Below are 19,530 nucleotides of genomic sequence, written 5' to 3' on the forward strand. Positions count from 1 at the left end.
GATCTATTCCTTATTAGGGTAAACACAAAATTGTTACCTTTAATTTCCTGTATTTTTCTTTGCATTTTTGAGGGTCTTACTATACTGCCATATATACGATACAAATATTGTATTTGTAAATTCTGTTATAGGCGTCAGCAATAAACACCTTTTTTATGCTATCCTAAAAAAAAAGAGTATAACATTAACACTTCAGTCAGCTACTCCAAATTCGAATGCATTCAAATTAAATCTGATGATCTTCATTTTATTTTCATGATTGCATTGTCTCCACTCCACGTATGTGTCCTTCTAGACCATCTACCTTTAGTGTTTAATACTGGACAACAACTGAATCTGAAGAGGTTCCTCTGTTTTGCTGGAACCACAGATTTCAATTCATCTTTTAATGAAAAATTGAAGAAACTGCAATGAAATGAAGAAAGAGGAAGACAAGCTACTTTAGCAATTAATTTTGACTGACGGGAAAACAGGCTCCGTTCGTGTGTAAATGATATAATGTTACACTTTTTAATCCTACTGTGGCCCTTACTTTCCTTTCTTGTGTGTCAAGTTCGTTTATTGCCTTTTACAATTTCTCCACATAGTAATATAATCGTGGTTGATGTCTCATTTGAATTTTTTATTACATTATGCGACGCACGGACCAGTTTGAACAAATTGATTCATATAACCAAAAAAAAGGGGGGGGGGGGGCTTCATGAGTGTCTGTAGCAGTATTGTGAGCATTAGAACACTGCTTTGTGTGTTTGTTATCAAGTTACCCCCTTTGATTAAAACGTTACTACAGAACTTGAAATCTAAAGGACAATTCCTGAAGAGTTGAAAATTAATTGAAAAGAAAAATAGTAACATTCTATAAGACTACTGATTCATGATCAGAATCAAATAAGAAAAATACGGCAGATATCAATACATCAATAGCGAGGGAATTGACGAGTTTTCACTAAACAGTTCTTGAAAAGTCCCTATGAATATTCGAATGCACGATTTGATAATGTCATCACCGCAAACTCTTTAAAACTTATATTTCTCTTTAAATGTAATTATTCCAAAGCCTCAAATCCTAATCCTAATTTTGATATATTTCCATAATTTTGTAAAAGTGTATTTATAGAGTAAACCATCATTAATCTCTCCAAAAATTGTTCTTCAAGGCATAATCTTTCGTTAAAAAGATTATGAGGTCCTTTATCTAATATTAAACTTCGGTGGCAAATGCTGAATATGAAACTGCAATTTCTACTTCTGTTTTGTTGGTTTTTTTTTTTTGGTTTTTTTTTTTTTTTTTGCTTTTTCTTAAGTGTTCTGCATCACCTTTCCTGTGATACCACATCTGTAAACATAACAAGGGATATTCTTGAAGTCATGAGTAAAAATATAAAGGGTTTCGTTGTGTTTATTTCAACTTATCAAGAATGTACTGTAGTTTGCGATATAACTCTCCATAATCTTCTTCTGATATCTCACATCAGATTTGGTAGGCTCGTGCTTTAATTTGCAGTTAAAATCTTCCAATGAATTACTGCATGGATTTTCTGTAATGAGCTGGCTATTTCTACTAATGAATAAAGTCGTTTTATATGTTGAAGTATGCTACGATTTGAATTTGAAGAAAACTGAAAACATGAAATGAAATGAATTTAGAATTCAGACACGTCAGCAATGTACTTGATGGAGGTAAGACGTCATTATGGTCTCTATTTGCCCCAAACATACACAAACGATCGTGAGCTTGTCTCAAAAAGTACAGTTTGCATATAATGTCGTAATATAATTGGTATACTGTAGAACTTCGCGGTTGTCGGAAACATACGCGAGACATTCTCCGAACTGTGGGGATCTGTTTGCGGCTTCAAGAAGATTTTATGGCCCTTTTACACCTTTCCGGAAAGCATGCGGAGGGTCAATAACTGTCTTTCTGCTTGTTAGTTGAGAGTCGGCTGCGGCCAAGAAACTGACATTCTGTGGGACTTCTGTCATATCAAATTCCTTCAGAGGGATTCCTTCACCGAGTTGTCAGCCCTCACACAACACCCACGACACGCAGGTCACACGGAATGCACGTAAATAGAACGTACAAAGCACGGCTTCAGCAGGTAAAGCGCATGCAAAAGTCGCCTAAATCCTTGTCGGCCTGCAAAAAAAAAAAAAAAAAAAAAAATCCTGCGTGCTGAAAAATCCCCAGACGCAACAAGCCCGCCTAGCTTGCCCGGAAAGGTGTGACAGGGTCTATACTTGGCTGCTGGTGAATAGGACTTGCGTGCATAACTCCGGGTAACTACGGGTGAGATACGTTCTCGGTATTGTCATGTGCGGGCCATCTGCGGGGACCTCCGGACAGCAAAAATTGTTCTGCGCAAGTCGCACGCAAGGCTTACCCGGAAAGGTGTGACAGGGCCTTAACGAACATCTCGCCCTTGCGACGCACTACGACTGTCCGCGTGTATGACGAGGCTTTCATTTTTTTTTCAAGAACAAGCCACCAGTGTGGGGAAAACGTTCACAAGAAGTTCAAATGTTATGAAAATTACCACCTGACTGACAAACGACACCCTCAAATAGTTGACGCTTGCGAACCCCCGCGCTGGTTTAGCGATCGTTTCGTAGAGTAAAACAATATACAAATGTTGGACTTATTGGCATTTTCGACATTGGCATCTTTCACAAACCGTTCGGTTGGGTGAAATCAGCCCTTCCGCAAGCATTAGCCCCAAAGTGAAATATCCCCCTGAAGGTTGTTGTTTTTGTTTTTTTTTTATGAAATTATAACATCGGGTCAACTGAATGTGAGGCTAGGGAATTCGATTATCCCTATTAAAGTCCACAAAGAAGGATTCAAATTCTACTTTCACTTACCAAGTGTTGCAGAAAATGTGACAGCAGGAATCATTTAAATTGACACCTCTGCGTTTTGCTGCAATATCTTATATTGGGGATGATTAAATGGGATCGGTTGAATCCATGTATTCTGCACAAAGCAAAGAAAAATGCACGAAAAAAGGCCAATTTGAGATGAAATAGTGTCTATAATCGTCTCAAATTTGTTTTATATTTCAAGAGTACTTTTTACTGTAACCATTAGGAGCTTTTAGAATGAATTTTGTAACCATTATGCTATCATTGAGACAATAAAATAGTTCATCGAGAGTTTGGGGAAAAACAGATAATAGCATAACATTTTATAACCGAAATAGGGTTAAAACAAAAGAAAGGTTGATTTTTATTCTGCCTTGTTAAATAGGGCTACCAACATCGAATGAAGGAACTATAATAAAAAATAATACAGCACCAACTCCCAACTTCCATAGAAGTTCGAAGGTTACATGCTTTCGAATTTAAACTACGGGCAAGTGCCTGTATTAAATAGAAAAGTACCAAAGTTTTAAGCTTTAAAATTTAGGAACACTTCTCTCACAAGAGCTCATGGGAATGCGTCTCTTACAAGTTAATAAGCAATAACTCGTAACAATAGCTGACTGGTTGATTAAAGATTTGATGCATAGCCTGAGTCATAGGCTGCTTCACGTTACAAGGCAATCAGTGATGTTGATAGCAGCATAGTAACAAAATTATTTACTGCGTAAATAATACGTGGTTGTATGATAATGATTATACTCATCAGTAAGTATCTGTTATTTAGCAATTCATGAATAAACTGGGCCTCGTATCCCAGAATTGTGTAATTTGTAGATGAGAGTTTTATGATCTATAGTATCGAAGGCTTGATTAAATCCAATGTCAAAGTAAGGTGCTCTTCTTGAGAGAGTTGTTTTAGGTTTATCTTTTGACTATACCATAGCAAAATCAATGGAGTATTTTTCAAACCAAACTTCCTTATGCAGGAAAGAAATCGTCAGATGCTTTCTGTTGAATACTCATGCTTCCTGTTTTACTCAAGAACTGGATTAACTTCGTGTGGTTACCAAGACTCCTCAAGTAGTACTCTTGACTAGATGTTCGTCGGGTATCGGGCTCTCTACGGCTCGACGTCTCGCACAAGACCCCGATCAACGCTACCTTGTCATCGCTACTGATTGTCATGGCAGAAAAGGCTGAGTTAGTTGCCGCCGTTGGGGATGCTATTGATAAGACAATTTTCATCAAGGAGATGGACGTCACTAAGGATGAAGACATCATACGAGTAGTTGATGACGTCATTAAAACACACGGACGCATCGATATTCTCGGTAAGTATACTTATAACGGCATGACCAGTTTACCCTCGAAACGGTGTCCGCAATAGGTCTGTATTTGACAGGTTGAAATACTTCGCCATTCCGTTATTGCTATATTAGTGTCTCACGGGGTGCACGTCAAGAGACCGACACCCACGAGTCATACAGCTCACAAGTTACACAGCCCACACGTCGGCAGCCTACGAGTCACACAGCTCACAAGTCACACAGCCTACTAGTTATACAGCCCGTGAGTTCGACACTAAGTAAATAAAGCCCACGAGTTATACACCCCATGAGTTCGACAAAACGCACAAAAGGCTCACGAGACCGACACTACGCAAACAGAACTCACGACCAACAGGATATATATATATATATATATATATATATATATATATATATATATATGTATATCTATCTATATATATATATATATATATATATATATATATATATATATATATATATATATATATATATATATATATATATATATATATAGATATATATATATAGATATATATATATATTTATATATATATATAATTGTATAGGGTACGTGTCCAGATGATGGCATGAGGAAGATACGATAGACGGAAAAGGAGAGTTGCTGGCGTGTTACCCCGTCATTGCCCTTCCTCACCTCCACGAAAGAATTTTGATTGTGTTTGCTTGTGTGAGTGTTTGTGAAAAAATAAATAAACAGAATTTAACAAAAATGAGCATCAGATCTTTGCACATTAGTTTAAAAAATACCAAAACACCCTTGTTTCCCTTTCCGCAAGAGACATACATTTAATTTAAAAAATGTGGACATTCAGATCAACCAACTAAAAAAAAAAAAAAAAATGCCTAGCAAAATGAAGCTTACAAGGAAATATTTCACACAAAAAAAAGGGTTAGTGTTGCAGTGCACACCTTACATGATTTGGAGGGGGCGTATAGTCATCTGCGAAGGTGTTGATTCAGTATAAATTCACAGAAAATAGCTAGTAGGTAGCAATAAGGATTCGGAAAGTGAAGATACATCCATGAAAACAGCTAAGCATTATAGGAAAGGGGAAAATTGCATCTTGTCAATCTTCTAGCTAGAAATTGGGAAAGCCTTTTAAAAATAGCACGGCGGCATTATCAAAGATTTAAAATTAGACCATACATCATTCTTGTCCTCTTTTTATTTATTCATTTTACAATCATTCAATATTATTAAAAAAAAAAAAAAAATCGGTAAAGATGTCACTCCCCGTCGCGACAAGACTGCCCTCTAAAAGCCACACGTGTAGAAATACATACTTGGTGTCATTGATGTGTAGATGGTGCTGTTCATTTAGTTACAATCTGTCGCTCAATAGCGTGACGAAATTGCACCCGCCAGTACTAGTCCATGGGCCAGGCCAGATATTGGTACCACCTGAGGTGGCAAAACCTTTTTGGTGTCATTTTGTTTGTCGGGCATAGATATGCTTATCAAGCCATGATAGCATTTCCAAATGAGTAGCTTAGTCATAATAAATGCATTTTTAACCAATTTGGTCTCGTTGTTATATCCCTATACTTCTGAATCGAGGGAATATCCAAAGGTTATGACGTCCACAGCGCATAGTCTTTATTCAAGACGGCGATGGGAATATCCAAAGCTTATGATACAGTGTATATCCCTTTATCTAAAAACAATAACAAAAAAGCAATTCCTCGTTAATTTTACCGTATTTTTCAATTATTTATCAGTTTCCGATGAAAACGCTACGGTGAAAACGCTAATACTACGCCAATGTCGCTTTATTTCCATCCAACAATGAAAGATAATGCAAAAACAATGTACCGGTACAATACGATACATTATGATAAATAATATTGCAAATGAACAGAGTGATTTTTGTTTAAAATTGATGTATTTGTTGAGAGGGTAGCATAAAAACAGTATAGATAAAGGAACTTTAGATATGATAACGGTACATTGTTCTATATAAAGACTAAGCGCACCGCGTGAAAGCTGTGGACATCATAACCCTTTGGATATTTTATTGAAAGTTATATTGAAAGTTATAACGCCCATGCACTCTGTGTTTTACTATTCAAGTTCAGCCTTTTTAGGCCATGGGGTGAAGCTAAAAAAGAGGCTTAGAAAATGGGTTTCGTTCCAGCAACACTGGCACTACTTTCTGAATGCGGAAATGTGATTTTTGTACATCCTAAATATACTGTAAAAAGTTCTCCTCGAAATATCCTGCAGTTTTTGCGAAAATCCATATTTTATAAACTGCGACCAGCAGCTCAATACACATATCGTAATGGGGCTGCGGATTGTAGCATTTAGGATCATGACAGGGTAGTATTGCGAACAAATGTCAACCTGTAATCAAAAGAAAATTCTTCAATTTGAAGACTTACAAGTAAGGTTGAAGTATTGACAACAGGGTTCGTGCAAGGTTTGGTTCTACAAATAGTCATTTTCTGTTCAAATTGATGACTTTTATATGACTAGGTCGAGAGGAATCTGGGAGAGCTACGCTAAATTATTTGTTAGATCCATTATTTGTTAGATATAAGATCTTAAAAATCAAAGATTTGTTTTTCTTTCAGCTGGGTCAGTTTATGTTTAATTATAACACAAATGCACTTCCCAGCATTTTTGATTCAATGTTTCCACGAAATCAATCTTTTCATAATTATCCCACCAGGCGATCAAATGAGTTTCATTTACCCCTTCTGAGAACGTTATCGGCTCAACATACATTTATATACACTGGCCCTAGATTTTGGAATTCTTTAAGTTGTGATATAAAAAATTCTTTATCTTTGAATTCGTTTAAGCGTAAGTTAAAATATTTTTTGTTGAACTCATATTAATATATATACGATTCATTACTTAGCTGGTCTTTACAGCCTAAGGGTTCATCGTCAACCATTGATTTCATCATTGTGTATTTTTTTACATTATCTTATTTGTATAAACTTTGCTCGGCTGATTGAGCTGAAACACCTCAATTCCCTCTTACGATCCCGATGTTCAGCGTGTTGGCTTTTCCTTTCATTTTCTTTTTCTTTCTCTCATTCCTTTCCATAATTCTTTTGTGTTTTATTACTGTCATGGTATACCCTACCGTAAAGTCATGTAGTGTCGTTGTGTTTCTATTGTCTTGTTCTGTCCTGTCTTGTTCTCTCCTGTCTTTGTTAAAAACAAAAAAAAAAAGTTTAATGTATTCACAAGAATCCTTTGAGTGGTTCACAATTTACAAGCATGCTTTTCAGTGAACCTCTCAGTTCTTTCTTTTTTTTCCTCCATACATAACTTTGTATTCTGCAGGTATGCATGTGTAATTTCCTATTTGTTAACCATTATCTACCATGTAAAGTCGAATACATGCCTATGTTATATCTTCTGATTCATTTCGTGTTATGTTTGACGAAAAAGAAAGAAGGAATAAAAGAAATGAAATGAAATGAAATGAAATGAAATAAATTGACGGTCAGCGCAGGCGCACACATCACTACGCACAAATTTCGGACCCATTGACTGGACAAGATGGTCAGTGTGCGCATGCGCTGGCCGTCAATTCAGTGTAGCTCTCCCAGTTTCCTCTCGACCGAGTCACATATAGTCATCAATTTTAACAGAAAGGAACTATTTGCAGAAGCAAACCTTGCACGAACTCTGTCATCAATACTTCAAATTTATTAATAAGTCTTCAAATTGAAGAATTTCTACCGATTTTAAGTTGATATTTGTCCGCGATATTACGTCGTCATGATCCTGTATGCTACAGTTCACAGCCCCATGACGCTATGCGTATGGGGCTGCTGGCCGCAGTTATGCGTATGGGGCTGCTAGCCGCAGTTTAGTTCCCATAGTGTTTCTAAAAGCCCCCTCACACCTGAGCGAATTGCCTGAAATATGACTTGCGATGGCTGGCGGGCATTTTTGGAAAAATCGTTTTCAATGGTAATTGATAGTAAGTCATATTTACCCTTCGTGTTTGGGTTCGTACACCTTCTGAACTAACAGTTGCGATTATTCAAATTCGCACGGGATTTTTGAACATGTTTAAAATTTCCCGACGAATTGAAAAATCGTCTGTCATTTGCATCTCTTATTTAGTCTGCGGTAATCGTTCGTTTATCGTTCGTGTGCTATCGTCACGCATAGTCCCTCATCGCGCTTTTGCCAAGGTGGACCGATCTCGAAAGAACCCTAAACGAAGCAACACGATGACTAAATATGACTTACGCATAGAAACGAAGATACTATGACAAACGTATTTTCGCTTGCCATCTTATATGCGAAGGGAAACTAAGACTGACTTTTACTAAATTTGAAAGGCGATGCATACACGAAGGCAAGTCTAAGAGATACTATGACAAACTATGGATTGCGAAGTGATACGAATACGAGCGAATGACCTGACGAAAAAATTGGCGAATGCTGAGCTGCTCTCTGTGACCAGCCACTCGCCACGCTACTCTAAACATTCCACCTGAAAGTTTCAAAGTTTCTTCAGAAAAATGGAAGATGCAGCCCGCCTCAGAGTCCAGTATTTACTAGCACTGGCTCAGAATGACATCAGCAGCTGAACCTACACCAGTTCATCAGAGGCCGATTCAGATGGAGACGAGGCTTCAGACGACGTCGTATCTGGAGAAGGACGTGGCTGAACCCTGCCAGAAGAAGGGCTTTCGGAATCTACGACCAGCTGTTGGTTGAGCTCCGAAGAGAAGACCCTTCGACTTTCAAGAAATTTCTCTGCATGCCCCTGAACTCTACGATGAAATCCTGGAGAGGGTCAGAGGAAGAATCAGGGGGAAGTACACCTGGTACAGGGAGCCGCTGGAAGAAGGTCTCAAGTTGGCAGCTACTCTCTGTCATCTTGTGTCTGGCACCAAGTACTCCGACATGCAGTATGGGTGGACGGTGCCTGAAAACACCCTATCTGTAGTGGCCAGGGAAGTGTGTCAGGCCATATGTGACGAGTATGCAGATGAAGTCATGACGGCCCCTTCAACCTCTGATGGATGGAAACAACTTGCTGGTGGATTCTACAAGCGGTGGAATTTTCCCCACTGTGTGGCAGCTATTGATGGCATGCATGTGGTCATCAGAAAGCCTCCTCTGTCCGGCTCGCTATGCTGCAACTACAAGGGCTTTTTTTAGTATAATCCTGTTGGCTATCATAGTGGACAGTGACTACAAATTTATCTGGTGCGATGTTGGTGGTAGGTACGATACAATAGGGGAAAGGGGGTAGGTCGAGTCAATTTAGGGGTACGTCAAATTTGTTATCATCTCACCTCCATTGTTACTGTTTCAATATTTATTAATTTTTTTTTTTTTTGCTAAAATGATGGCAATTGGGGCAATTCATCTCAGTTTTTGCTTGATACCCTTTTTCTTCTTCAAAAACGTGCTTTAAGAATAATTAATAATATTGGATATTTATTTCACACAAATGATCTTTTGTGTAGAAGCAAAAATCTGAAATTGATTGATTTGTTTCATTATAATGTTGGTATTTTTATGTATAAATTTTCAATTGATGAGCTTCCTGACATTTTTGCACATGTTCATAAGAAATAACTCTCTTCATATCTACCCAACTCGTCATCGTGATGACTATCACCTTCCACGTACTCGCACAATTTTTGCGAAAAAAAACATTAATGTTTACAGTGCCAAAAATACTGGAATCTTCCGGCTGATTTAACTGTTTATCTTTGTCGTCCTTTAAATGTAAATATTGCGTGGATGATTTCTCTGGCCGCACTGAAATCTCGACGGATCTGGTACACACACGTACGAGAACGCCTGATCTATTCTTTCGTCTTCGTTTCCAATCGCACGCCATATCAAACCATTGCTCATTGTTCGTTCGTCTTATCGGGTCATATCAACCCTTCGCTCGCCTTCGGCCGCAATTTACTCAAAGAAGTGAACCGAAAACTCGTTATCCTTCGCATGTCATATTTATCCTTCGCTTACCGTTCGTTGATCATATTTGACTTTAGTTTATAATCGGATGATTTGAAGGCAACTTTATTTGAAATCGTTGAATTCGCGCGCATTTCGTACGTTTTTCTCATTCGCCCCCCTTCGTCCCCCTACATTCGCTCAGGTGTGAGGGGGCTTTTAGCTGAAATACATATACACATTTGGAAAGCACTGCTTTTAGCCATATGCCTAGAAAAAAGTGTGAAGTTTTGGTTCAATAGTTGCATTACATCTCATGTTTCAGCTTTTCCTGATGCTGCCTATGCAAAGGAGGACAAGAGCAAAGTGGTTCGAGACCATGAGAGATAGCACTGACTGACCGTCAGAGGTCAAGGCAAATGCCTTATATTCTGTTCAAAGACATGTTATTAATCAAATGACTAATCATTCAAGGCAAAAAAAGAAAAAAAATCAGTGGGTTTGTTTGTGTGAGTGTCCGCGTGCATGTGGGAGAATCTTATTGTACACACACACACACACACGCACGCACACACACGTACACACCCTCACATACACACACACATACGCACACACATAGTTATGAAGATTCAATATACCCAAGTGTATTAAAATATTATTCTACATGCCTTGGCCATTTATCACATCAGCATCATAAAAAAAGATTATCATAAACATGAACACACACAATGATATAATAAGTGTATTGATCAGTGCATTACACATACACAGGTGCATAAAAACACTGACATGTTTGTATTATATACACTCACACGCACACATAAAAACTCATTTACACACATCAGACATTACTATCAAACAGATCATATTGTTTATAAGTAAACATGTTTTTCTATTCTTCTTCTTCTTCTTAAGAAGCTTTAATATATTTAGATCACATAGCAATCATGTTGTTCATGAAATATTATACAGTACTTTAGAAAATTTAATCTTCATAGAATTTCCTGAAGTTTTCATTGCTATCATTAGGTTAAAACATGGTGGGACACTACCTCCTTTCATGTAAGATAGCTCAAAATGATAATCAGTCAAATTTTCTAGTTTTAATAAATTTCCCGGAACATTCCATGGTCCAAATATCCTTGAAAGTGTGTAAAAGTTTTGAAAAATGCCAATATATAACATAAAGGCAAAATCATAGTTTACCCATTCATGAGTGAAAACTGTTGGATTCTGTATTGGAGGCAATGTGTACCTGAAAATCTTGGAGAGAATAAAACAGGTTTGGCATTAAAAATTATGATAACATTGCAATTAACTTCCAATATCAGAGGATCTGTGCAAACCTGACTCAACTTATGCACAATTTTCATTTGGCTAGTATTAGTTTTAGCAAACTGATTTTGTACTCACACCTACATTGTACTGACCTTTCTACATGAACATTCTGTTTCAGTATTAATAATAGTTACATTTTTTTCCCAGAGTGGGAGAAACAAATTTTAATTGTAGTCATTCAGTTTTATGAAAAAAAACACACACACACACTTAGGAAAACATCTTTGTTCTTCGAATAATTAAACCCTAATCAAATCATAATAGTGGGCAGAAAGGTTTGCTACAGGGCGAACAATCACATACTGAGGCAAGGAGTCAAAACATGTTGCATAAACATTGGCATTCAAAATACAGGAAACAATCTGTATTACAAAGACATTTTATCATGCACAACTTTGGTAAGATGTCAACTCTTGAATATTTATCACATTGACCAAAATATTGACCAAAACATTGGTGCATATACAGTACATTCTGTTGTTTCTGAACTTTGCACTGAAGTTCTTTGTGTATGTGTGTGAATGTTTCAGTGGTGTATATATATTGCTCCATGTTATCATGGACAACTTAAAGTAACATGACAATGTTTTCATGCTTCAATATTAATCATATTGACCTATTTCCCTTGGCAAGTAATGAGCAGGTTGACTCTGTTGCAAATGATGCATTTTACAGGCAACACAGCAGAACCTGAAAAGCTTCCAGAAAAAAATCTTGATCTTGATGAGAGCGTCTTAGGGGAGGAAACAGATGCTCCTGCTGACGGACCAGGCTCCTCCTTCAGCTTTCGTTTCCTAGCGAGATTCAGGCGTTTGCTATCTATCTCTTGTAGCACGTTTCATGGAATCCTATTTAATACAATGGAGAAATGAATAGCAATGATTAGCCGTTGGATTTTGTTAGGGGGAAAAAAGGCTAAACGCGAGGGGAAGGGGTTGAACATTACACTCAATAAATGTACGGTAGACTATTGACTGCCAATATTTGAATCTTGTAAATACCATAGGCCCTAGTACTATGCCAGGTATCAGATTAACCATAGCAAATTAATCATTAACAACTCATGATCATTGTCATCATCAACTACTTCAACTTGTAGTTGCAGTGCAATTACTGATTTTAAATTACATCTTCAGCTTTCAGCACCTGATCACAATATCAATTATCATAATTATGAATACAACTGCCTTATCATCATTAATACTAGTAATCCTTGGCCTTTCACTATCACCACCACCCACTGCTTTATAATTTGGCACAACATAATGGTACCGGGTAATCATATGTTCTAGGGAGTTTGATTGTTGAAATTATGTTATTGTCATTGTTGGTTTTTTTTTAGACCTATTTATATCAAATATTAATAAGTTAATTTAATGAGATGCTAAATGTGTGTTTTGAGGGGGGATTCGCCAATTTCGGGGTGAGAGAGACAAGATGGATTTTTAACATTTATACTCCATGGCCATGATTATGAAAATATAAATTTACATGCAGTTTAGACCTTTTTCAATCCAGTCCTCACGGGCTGTGTGTCAAGATTTTTACAAAACAATATCACTGATAGCTACATCAACCTAACCTGGGCTGTACATAGAACAACATGTAAAATTACATCTAGGCTACATTATAACGGCGCTATGCCATGTCAAGCTGAAATTCAAGATACAAATTGTATCTAAGACATCATGGTAATTAACATTATGCATATGAGAGAGACTGCACTGCAGTGTCGACTGCTACGACTGTACGCACGTAAACTAACCTGTAAATCATCCTATGTAGGTTGCAGTCAGTCCCCCTGAGCAGCTGAATCACTTCGTTCTGGTCTGCGATTTCACGGTCTCCTCCACTCAATTTGATCCACTCTTTGGCACACAAAATAGGTTTCGTCTATCTTAGGTTGGTCATAGCCGTAAAATTTTCAAACTTCATCGATGTTACATGCATTCAACGCATCTTAAAAGTTTCGGCAGAGCAGACGACGTAGACGCGTCGACAGGCTCACAGGGGGCGGCCATTTTGACTCGGAAACAATAATTCTCGATTCGGATTGGATAACATACATCACATGATCGTTCGCGAATGAATATCGCACACGGCAAAGTGTACATATTCAGCTCCTCAGTGATAAAAAAGTTCACTGTTTCCCCCTAAATTACCAAAATACTGCAGGAAGGTTTGTGTCGAACTTTTTCCTGTAGCCTCTTTGGTTATTTGTTTACACGTAGCTGTGGAGAAATTTTAGTGCCGCAGTTGTCGGAACGAAACAAGCGAAAAAACCGGCTCACCCCATGGCCTATTTGCAGGCACGCCGAAATTTTCTCTCTTTGATAGAACACTCAACTTTGTTAAAAACCGCATGTTAAAGTGATGTTTTTTTTCTCTCTTTGTAATGATGTGTTTGAATATGGGTCCTTCATTCATTCATTTACTTCTGAGTTTATCTCAATTTCTTCTCATTTGGCAGAATTGTTTAGTCTTAAGCAGACTTTTAGATCAGTTTAATTACCATATTATTTTTCTGTGTTCTGTGTTATGTGAAATATGAAATTTGGTAGTTTGAATAATTTTATTGATACGAAACTAGTGTTTGGTATAATACATTGCAATAGTATATTTTTATGAATGTATATTGATTGATATTTTGTGATAGAGAGTAAATGGTATTTTAATTGTTATGATGGAAAATAATAATGTGTGATTATAATAAGGATAATTTCAGGGAATAAGAAGAGGTTGAAGGAGGGAAAGTGATGATAAGTATGGTAAAGTTTATAAGGAGGGGAAAAGAGAAGATGGAGGAAAAGAAGATGAGTAGATGAAAAAAAAAAGTTGATTTTTTTAGTAAGGTTATTTATTAGACAAAAGAGATTATTTATGGAAAGAAGAACAGAGATGTGAATAGTTGTAATTGTGTTTGTTTTTTTTTTTTGTTTTTTTTTAATGATAAAGGTTAATTTTATTGTGCAATAGTTAATATTTCTAATGTATGTTTGTATATTTGAATGTATTCATGATGATCCTTGTAAAATGTCCGCAATCCAGCCTCCTGGCTGCAAGAGATGTTATTTAATAAATACCTTTCAATTCAAATTCAAATATTCCCTTCGCTGCCTTGAATAAAGACTAAGCGCACCGCGTTTACAACAGAACCAAAGATAGTAGATATTAGTTAAAGGAGACCTCCAGATGATTTTCAGATTTTTACATTTGAACAAATATAAATTAGTTATACTGAGGACAGAGTTTCAGAATTTGTGATAATTGGGATGAAGAATAAGAATATTTTCAAAATTTAGAACAAATTGTAAGGAACAAGGATGATGACATGGCAGAGTCACCATAAGAATGCATGAGTTGGGGCTCAAGGAAGCAGAACAAAAGAAGAAGGCATGCATAGATTATACACAGGTGAACTCGCAAGCAAGCGGTATTGTAATGAAATTACACTGCTACATTTCTGAAATATGTGAACCTCCTATGTCATCATCCTTGTTCAGTGTAATTTGTTTAAGGTTTTTCAAAGTATTGTTTCTCTGCTCAAGAACCACAATAAATACCACAAAGCGATACATGGAGTTGTCGTTTTATGTACTACATGATGTGAAATTATGAAAATTGTCTGGAATGTCCCTTTAAGCGTCTTTGAACAGAACACCTGTGGACATACAGAAGACAGTGCTCTTCTTTGTATAGCGGTTAGTTTCGATTCAGAAGTATAGGGAAATAAAAACGAGACCAAATTGGTTAAAAATGCATTTATTATGACTAAGCTACTCATTTGGAAATGCTATCATAGCTTGATAAGCATATCTATGCCCGACAAACAAAATGACACCAAAAAGGTTTTGCCACCTCAGGTGGTACCAATAACCCATTTTTCGGGTCTTGGCCCATGGACTATATGTCTTATTTCCCCTTCATCGAACACCCGGTACAGGTATGACATGTAGACGGCGCTGTTCATCCTGTCAGTCTCGCGGCCTTTCTTTGCCTAGTGTCGGTCTCGTGGGCTTTCTCTGGGTAGTGTCGGTCTCGTGAGACTTTTCTGCGTAGTGTCGAACTCATGGGCTGTACGATTCGTGAGCCGTATAACTCGTGGTCTATATGACTCATGGACCTACTTTTGATGTCGGTCTCGTGGACCGTATGGGTGTCGGTCGCGTGGGATGACCCCGTCTCCCCATCCTTATGAACTACACAATAAACAGTTTGCCAATAGTTGTTGTAATGATAATATCATTCACATATTTGTGAAAATTGAGGATATTATATTCAATTTTCACAAATATGTCACTGTCACTTTAACTAATTCTTGAACAAGCAACCAATTTCATGAAATATTTGAGTTCAAGAGATTTTCTAAAAATGTTCAACTTCTTTCTAATTTTGTAAGGTATTTTCTTAAGGTATTCACCAAAATAAGCTCTGTCCAATATGAGAAGTTCACAGAAGTCGAAGGTGCTTAAAAATTTGTATCTGTTTTTTTTTTTTTCGTGATGTACAAATCAATAGAGACACCAACTAAATGTGAAGTTGGTCATTTCAATTTTGTCTTTAGAGAATGAATTTTTTTTTCCATAACTATTTGCTCGTTATTTTTTCCCTTTCTTCAGTCAACATAGCGGGAATTGTTACCGCTGGTGTCCCAGAGCGCATGTCACGTGCAAGGATCGAGAGCATCGTCAACGTGAACACTATCGGCACGATCCGACTCACCCTGGCAGTACTCCCTTACATGAAGCAGAAAAAGGCGGAAAAAATCATCAGTGTCACCAGCGTCGGGGGAGTGAGATGCATGGTAAAATAGTCTCCTGCGTAAGTTATTGCCGATTCAAGTACGCCGTTCCGAACATCTCGTCTATACACAGATATGTTTTTTTTTTTTTTTTTGTATGATAGATTTACACATCTCCATTATTTCAGTCTGTTTTAGTATTCAAAGTACTCCCTACTTTCCCCTCGTTCATCTGGTCTGAATACTCCTAATCCCAACAAAGTACTGCATCAATTCCATATATTAATTAGCTTCACCAAAGAGTGTCAATTGCTGACAATAAGGTTTGACTCAAATCATTTTCACAATCGCGAAGATCTTCTTTGACCAAACGATTGGACTTAGCTTAATGCCGACAAAACATTAGATGAGATAGCAATTACGTTAACTGAAAACGTAAATATAAGATTAGTTCGGTATACTCCATGCAAGCTTTCTTGCGAATGATTTTCCGTAATGGTCCAATTTAACTGAGTTTCGCTATTTCTTCTGCTCCGCAGACTTTTTATACCAAAATAATATACGCGTGCTTTGTTTTTGTACCAGTTAAGTAGAGGGCGAAATCAAAATTAGCGAAAATTAAAACGATATTAGATATCCCACGTTTACAGTGTTTTGCCAAATTGACTGGTCTGTATGTGGCATTAAAAAAGTTTTGAAGAAAGTCGTATGGGTGGATTTCACGTGAGGAAATTTTTCTATATATATTGCTGGGCATTGTTTTTTTCTGAGCAATTCTAAAATTTGAGTTCTTATAGAACATATATTTGTTTGTTTGTTTGTCTCTTAGTTTGTATGTTGTTTTGTTTTGTTTTGTTTTGTTTGTTTTGTTTTGTTTTTTGCTGTGTGTCTAAAATACTTTTTTTTCGGTCTCTGTATTACTTTGATAGCAGATGCATCATCATATCCGAAGTTCTTAGTAACCAATGATCTGTTGAAATGAGTTACAGAATGAAACTCCCGATGGCATTTTGTTATATGGTGATTCGTCTGAAATTCACATTGGGTACATTTGTCTCATGAATGTCTGTTTGGCTGTTGTTGTTGTTGTTGTTGTTATTGTTGTTGTTGTTGTTGTTTCGATGTACTTGAGGGGTTTAGCCCGGAAATCAAGGTTAAAACGTATAGTTTTTAAAGCAAATTGGAGTATTTTGATCAAATATACTTGAAAATGACCGAGATATCATATAAAGCTGTATAGGTTCCGTGTTTTAATTAGGATGTTAAACAAACAGTGACTTATCTCCCTCTGCTGTTTGAGTCATATTTATTTGTCATTCAATCGGCACGGCTTCTCTGGTTTGGAAAATTCAATTCGAGTGTTATATTTATGAATTCAAGAAGATATGAAGCTGACTCCTGGATTCAAGTTTTGTTCGAATAGTTTCTTAAATAGAATGTTGCGGTATTCAGGTCTCCAATTTGACTTCATTGTTTAAGTATATCTTTATTCGCCTGCAAAACAATGTCCACCTTAAGATTGAAATTCTAGCCAGTAATTTCCTAGAAGATTGTATAAGAAAACTAAGTTATATATATTTACCGTCAGATGTCAGCAGGAGATATTTTAACGTTGTTCAGACTGCATGCATTTTCAGGTTGTTCATCACGTCATGATATTGTATTTTCACCGAGATAAGTGTGAAAATTAAGACCACACGTCACCGTAACTACAAGACATCTATCTGGCAATGCACATCGCTCCTGGCCGGTTTTGGGTGGCTTTTAATGTGTGTGCATGTGTGTGTTTATGTGTGTGTGTGTGTGAAGAGAGAGAGAGAGAGAGAGAGAGAGAGAGAGAGAGAGAGAGTTGTAAATTAGATTGTGGCAGTATGCTCATTTTAATATTCATGATTGTACCCGAGGGTTTGCATGGTACAGCCTACTCAAGTAATGACAGAACTGGTGACGGGAGTTATATCCGACATCGACACCCAGATCAATGACGAAACCATTCACGACATCGATCGACGTCAACTGCGCTGCATTCTTGACGGATTGAAGAAGTTTCCTCACTACTCAGTAGACGACGTGGTCGATGTCTTGATGACGAATTGCGTTGAGGTCGACGACCCGGGGCCCGTTTCATAAAACTTGTCATCAGTGACAACTGCCAAATTTCTATGACAAATTTGCTCTCAGCCAATCAGATGCCAGGGTTTCAGTAGCTTGTCACATCTATGACAGCTTGTCACTGATGACAAGTTTTATGAAACGGGCCCCCGGTTTTCAGACACCTGGTTGTTCACCCTGAGACCAAGGAGTCGCTGGCGGAAGTCGCTGCCGACCTTGCCGGGGAAAATATGGCCATCCTGCAAAAGATGATTGGGGTTCTGTAGATGGTGTGTTTGATTATACGGGTAGCAAGAGTGCTGGATTCCAAAACACCTTTTGCTTCCTCGGGAATTGGCTCCTATCCTATACACTCCTATCACACCACTGCATCCAACAAGCAGTACTCCTAGCTGTGTGATTACATCCACAATTCATTAGCCCTATTTCCCCTCCCTCTCTCTCTCTCGCTCTCACTCTCTCTCTCAGTTTCGTTTCTTTTTTAGGTGATCCGAGTATCCTTCGGATCACCTTCTGTATCTGTACGGATTCTTTGTTTTTCTTCTTCTTCTTTATTTCTGGACAAAATTTGTGTATCGGTTAGCTCAGAAAGTCCTCTTCCTATCAATGTCAAAATCATGCCATATATGTATCGTGTCCCAAAGACGACGGGTCAAGTAAAATAATTGTGATCAGTCGACCGTGACGTCACTATGACGTCATTATATGAAAACACATTCTCATTAATATCTCATTAATGGAATGGAATTTTACAATGAAATTTACGTCACATATATTTCAAGTTATGCGCATTCTACTCATATTCTCAAAATTCATATTTTCTCCTAAAACGTGCGCGTACGCGCGCGTTGAAATATTTGTATGCTCCAATCGAGCTCAATTTTTTTTTTGCACACGTTTCAGACCATTTGGAGCATTTTTTGAAAAATTGAAAAAATTGGACGGACGCGTACGCGCGCGCACATATACTCACGCACAGCTCATATGCAATAGAAATTTTCCGCTTTTTCACATTTATCAGATGCCTGAAATGTCAAGGAATATTTCTACCAAGTTTCAAGTCAATCCGACTCAATATGACGTCATACGGGCCCGTCAAAGTTGAAATTCCGCGCGCGCGTCAATGGCGATATACAGCGCAACTATGCCAAAAAACCGCCAATTTTAAATCCAATTTTACTCGTCAGGATGGACGGTGACCCCCCCCCCCCCATTTTCTTTACATATTCTGAAAGCTGATGTGTTGTACATGTCAT

The 19,530-nt window shown here is 37.5% G+C and overlaps 1 pseudogene; it reads left to right on the forward strand.

Moving 5' to 3' along the window:
- The first annotated feature begins 1,674 nt into the window (after positions 1-1,674).
- Positions 1,675-18,292, forward strand: LOC140241146 (retinol dehydrogenase 8-like; annotated as a pseudogene).
- The last annotated feature ends 1,238 nt before the right edge of the window (positions 18,293-19,530 follow it).

This window comes from Diadema setosum, chromosome 17 (assembly GCF_964275005.1).
Source record: "Diadema setosum chromosome 17, eeDiaSeto1, whole genome shotgun sequence".
In the NCBI taxonomy this organism is placed as follows: domain Eukaryota; kingdom Metazoa; phylum Echinodermata; class Echinoidea; order Diadematoida; family Diadematidae; genus Diadema; species Diadema setosum.